Here is a 6,000-nt window from a genome sequence, read left to right on the forward strand (position 1 = left end):
ATACATAAACCCAGTTACAGTCAAAGATTGAAATGAATCTCTCAGTAATTGACAGAACAGGCAGATGGAAGATCATTGTGGACACAGGTGAACTGAACAACATGGTCACCTGGCTCAGTGTAACAGGAACAGACCGGTGTTCACTCTTCCCACGTGAGCCTAAACACTGGCTCACAGACATGACAGATCTGGACATGAAACAAGACTCCGATCGCAGCGGGGGCCCCACCTCACACATTGTATGTTCTTGGCTCCTGTGGACTTTACTTAGAAACCAGTAACAGAAACTCTCTGGGAAATCCTTCAAATGTTGAGGCTAACCCTGTCTAAATAACAAAGAATAAACCAAAAGGGTGATGAGAAAGTATTCTGGACATAATGGAAACGAAAACACAATTAAAGCAGGGATGTGAGGACCAATGTGATGATTATGTTCGTAGATATGGGAAAAGCATTTTCTGATTAAAACATGCTCCCCAAGAGGAGGCATGGAAGGGAATTTCCCCAACCCAAAAGGGTCACTGTGCAAAACCTGCAGTTAACATCATGCTTTGTGGCAAAGGGCCAAAAATTTCCTTCTAAAATATTTGGTGCTCTATTAGAAAAAATATAGGCATATAAATAATCACGTTTAGTAAATTATTTAAATAATTCACTAAAAGGCAGAGATTGTATTTTAAAAAACAAGATTCAACTTACTACTTCAGAACTTACCTCAAAACGGTCACAAAGGTCCTTAAGACAAATACAATGTGACGTTTGTTCTTATGATTTCTGTTCAATATTGCATTGACGACTCTGGCCAAAGCAATAAAGAAAAAAAAAAAAACACCACTGATCAAGGTGAGAAAAGAAGAGGGGAAATTCAGAGACACTAGAAAGGACTGGTTATACAGAATGGTGGAATCAACAGGAAAGGTACTAGGGCTAATGTCTGAGTTTATCAAAGTTGCAGGACAAAACATCAGTATAAAAAGTCGTATGATCTCTGAGAAAAAAAAAAAAACAGGGCATCAGCATTAAGTGTTATGTCCCCAAAATGTCCCCGTTCTCTTCCTCAGACTCTTGCCAAGTCAAAGGGACATGAGAGTGGGCCAACACCAGACTGCTCGGGTGAGGGCTATCTGGAGGGCCACACTGGGAACTGAGGCAAGCTAGTGTTATCTAGAGAACCACTTCCTGCCTGCCCACTAAGTCCTGGCAATGCTGGTCACACAAGGACAAAGTGAGCTAAGCGAAGATGTCATTGCTTATGCAGTTTAACTTACAAAACCCCTTTCCCTGCAGCACCCAGTGCAGAGCAGAGCATCCTAAAATCTGGCTGCTACCACCAGACCTTCAACGAAGGCGGGAGGGGACACTGTCAGGAGGACAAGTGCTCTTGGTCACTGCACCGAGGCGGCGCCGAGGAAGAGGCAGGCACCAGTGGGTGGGACAAGGTCCTGTCCAGCCTGCACCACTTCACTGTCTACCATTTTCTGTGGGTGAGTTTCACTGAGCCTTATAGCTCCCACTCTTCCTCTGGAGTTCCCTCTGGTCTCTCAGCAACCCACCCTACTACCCTCGCACAGCTGGGCTGTGGGGGAGACAAAGTCAAATGCAGTTCTATATAGTAGGAACAAACAATCCAAAAGTGAGATAAGGATTATTTAAAATAATTCCAAGAATAACATTTAAAATAACACAGAAAATATGGCCAAGATGACAGAAGCTGGCAAAGACCTGCACACTGAAAACTGCAAGCTACTTCTGAGAGAAAGTAAAGAAAAGCTAAACAGAGAGATACAATGCCATAGGCCAGAAGACTCAATGTTGTCAAGGTGTCATGTCCCTCAGATTGGTTTTATAGCTGCACATTTAATATTCACATATTAAATGAACTCTCAGCAGCAATTTCTCACTCGTAAACTGACAAACTGATTCTAAAATTCATATAGAAATGCGAATGACCAAGAAGAGACAAAACACTTTTTAAAAGGAAAAAATAGAGGATTTACGCCCCTTGATTTCAAGACTATAAGCTAGAAAATTATAGTAATCGTGACAGTTCGTGTAAAAGTTGACAAGTAGGTAGATGGTTCAGAACAGATTCCAGAAACACACTCACTCAAATATTGGCAACTGACTTTTGACAAATACAGAGACAATTCTGGAGAAAGAATTGTTCAAACAAACAGTTCAGGAACAACTGAAAATCCATATTTAGAAAATCAAACTTGTATCTATAACTCACGACCTGGCAAAAATTAACTCAAATTAAGTCACGGAACTAAATGTGAAACTTAAATCTATAAAGCTTCCAGAAGAAAATAAACCTAAAACATTTATGACCTTTTAGACAGCAATTCCTTAACTAGAACCCTGGGCAATGTATCCCTAGAAGCAAAAACTGATAAACTGGACTTTGTCAAAATTAAAATGAAAATTTCCTGATTTTCAAACGGCACTGTGACGAGAACTCGAAGATAAGCCTTACATGAGGGGAAATGTTTGCAGATCATATCTGTGATAAACAACTTTAGAACGCATAAAGAAACCTAAAAATCAAGAAAACCAACAATTCCCCACCCAAAACATTGTACTTCACATATGTAAATGAGCACATAAACTAATTCTTAACATCATATTTGTCATTAGGGAAACTCAAATTAAAGCCTCATGGGATATGGTTTCACCTCATTAGGACCACCGTACTAAAAGGACAGACCATACACACTGAGGCACCACAAGAATGTGGAGAATGCAGAAGATCCCACACACTGCGGGGCCACCATGCTGGGAAGGATTTTGACAGATTCACAAAGACTTGCATGTCTGCCATGATGATCCAGCCACACGCTCTCGGTGTGTGCCCACGGTAAATGAAGATGTATGTCCCTGCTGAACCACGCTCACAAAGGTTTTCAGTAGCTCTGTTTCTCACACCCGCACTGTAAACAGCCCCAATACCCATCAGCAGGTAACTGCAAAGACAGAGGGATGTCCTGGGAGTGGCGCTCCATTGGCGACAGACAGGAAGGACTGTTGACAGAACATGGATGGATCTCAACGAAACCATGCTGTGACGTGAGATAGAAGAAAAGATGCATGCACTCTGTGGTGAATTCTTATGAACTCCCAGGAATTTCCCACTGATGTGTAATGATAGAATCCCATAGGCTTTCTGGGATGGAGTGGGCTGGCAAAGGGTGATGGAGGCTTCCAGGCAAAGGCTACAGATATACCCACCATCTCCATGCTGTCATGGCATGCACACCTGTCACAGCCTATGACACTGTCCACTTTAAACAGCGCACTATGCCGTATGCCGGACAAGCCTCCTGCAACGGTGAACTCAGGTGTCAACTCAGCCCTATCGTTTGGTCATCACCAAGCTGGATGTTATTGTGCAGGCTTCTTACAGATGTGATTGACATGTAAACCATAGCTTCTGAGTGAAGCAGAGGCTTCTCCATAACGTGGATGGGCCCCATCCACCCAGATGAAGACCTCAAGTGGAAACCTGAGGTCCCCAAGGATGAAGGAGTTCTGCTCACAGACAGTCTCAGATCAGAGCTGCAATGTCAACTCTCTCCTGGTCTCCGGCTTCTTAGGCTGTCCCATAAATTCTGGACTTGCCATTCCCCACCATTGTGTGAGCCTGTTCCTTAAAAATTTTCAATCTCTCTCTCTGTTCCTCTCACCTCTCTATCTCTGTCTCTCCTCCATGCCCACCCACACTCAATTCCTCTACAAACCTGATAAAAATACCCAAAGGTATACAAGGTAGGAGTCATCCCATGTTCCCACTGACTGTGTTTAGATTCCCAAAAGGAAAAATTGGCACATGATGCATCAACAAAGAAACTGAGGAAAAGACATAAGACACATGTGAACAGTTATTTCTCGTAACTGCCTACTATCCTTGTGCATTTTTTAAATTCCTCACAACTTGAAGAAATTAATTCCAGATATTGAAAGCATTCTTACTAATCAATAATAAAAAGACAAACCCATCCAGAGAGCAGGCTTAGAAAAGGAAACAGTTGGTGCACGGAGGATGTTAGAATGGCATGCATTCAAACGGTCCACCCTGATCAGCAAAATAAATGCAAATGAAACAGCCATAAAACCTTCGGCACCCGTGACACCACCCAGGCCACGGGTGGCAGAGGTGATACCTGGGGCTGAGGTGTGTGGATGGAAATGGATGCGCTCAGTGGGAACGTAGGTTACAATTACCACCTCTGGAAGTTCACTTGGTAATTAATATACAGCCAGGCCTTAAAACTGTGTCATTTTGACCTCATGATTCCAGTTCTCTAATTCTTTCCTATAAATAACTATAACTCTACAAAAAGGTTTCCTACAAGCATGTTCATTTCTGAAGTGCTTAGAAGAGTAAAATCTCAAAGTCTGATGTCCAAAAATAAAGACTGATTAAGTAGACGGTGGTATTCACACGTGGCAGAATCTCAGACTGCCTGACACCGCACCTGAGAGAGAAAACACCATGAAGTAATGTGCACCACACACCAAGAAAACTGACGAATACCTGCGGGATGAACGTGCATACGAAAACAAGATGGAAAATGCGAAATGTGGGTGGCTCGAAGCTGTAGAATCTAGAACCCTTTCTGATTGTTTGTTTCTCCGTTCGGTAACATTTTAAATGAACACAGTTTGGTGAGGAAAGGCCAAGGAGCACAGGCTTCAGGGCACATTTTCAGAAGCCAGGCTGCCTGGGTTCCAACCCTGGCTGCTACTTCCAAGCTCAAAATCGTGGCGCAGTTTCCTTAATTCCTCCTGCCTTGCTTCTCTTACCTGCTGGCTATGCTGCAGGGTTGTTACGAAGATTAGGTGCAGGGATATAACTGAAGACCTCGGAAGAGTGTCCGCATCCAAGATGGAATATGTAAATACCGCTTATTACGTTACTAAGACTGGAGAAATACGGTGGATAATTGCTCACAGCCTTGCATTCTCTCCATTGGCTTTCTCTCTGTAGGGCACTGTTTGGCCTGGAGTCTGGCAACAAGGTTTTCTCAGCCTTTTGTTGCCTGGGCTTGCTGAGCTTGGCGGCTCCTTGTCTTGTGTTTCCTGCTGTTGGCACTTCTTTTCCTCTGTACTGAGCTCTTCCACGGCTTACTGAGGACTGTCCGTGGATTTTGAGGTCTGTTCCTTGCAGTTGACCATGGCCTGTCTAATGACATCATCTTCCCAGTCTGGAGTCACAGAGGACCTATCAGTAACAGTCACCCTTGGGCAACTGCTGTCCCCACATGTCACAGAGGCGAGCGGAAGCAGCCTCCCTTCTCACTGGGATCCCCACACCTGTTGTACTACTGTCCTGCCTCTCCTCCAGGTTCCACCTTCCTGGTCAGGAAGAGGAATCCCCTGCAAATGTACAAGGCGATGTGGAGGTGGAGAAACAGATGGGGGGCACACAACCAAAGCCCTTCACAGTCCATTCCTTGAGCTGCCTGCCATACACAGGTCCCTACAACACCCTATCTTCACGAAATGCATTCCCCCCCACCATCATCTCAGTGAGGACACCAACACCTCAAGTCAACACGCACAAATCCAACCTCAGGATTGCTGGCAGCTGAGGGTCAGTCAGCGAGCACAGGACTGAAGAGCAAACGCTCTTCGTGGTGTGGAAGATGGGGAGACTGGGTGTGATAGAAACGTGTATTTCTATCAAAGCAGAGTGGGCGGTGATGCCAGCACACTTCTGCTCGGGCATGGAGGGAGGGCATGCCTCGGGCAATCTCCTTACTCCACCCACCTCCTCTCTGGAGACTCTTCTCCACTGCACTCTGTGGCCAATCTGGGGACCCTGCAGGCAGGATGACTCTTTCTTAAACAGGTCTCTTTAGGGCCAATGACTTATCAACTGGCATGCATGAGACCTGAGGATTTCTTTGGGGCTACACATTTACCATCCCTTGTGTTTCAGGCTAGATTGAAAGGGATGCTATGATTCTCTAATAAACTTATTTAAGCTTCAAAATTTAA

The sequence above is a fragment of the Castor canadensis genome, chromosome 8 (assembly GCF_047511655.1).
Source record: "Castor canadensis chromosome 8, mCasCan1.hap1v2, whole genome shotgun sequence".
Taxonomy (NCBI): Eukaryota; Metazoa; Chordata; class Mammalia; order Rodentia; family Castoridae; genus Castor; species Castor canadensis.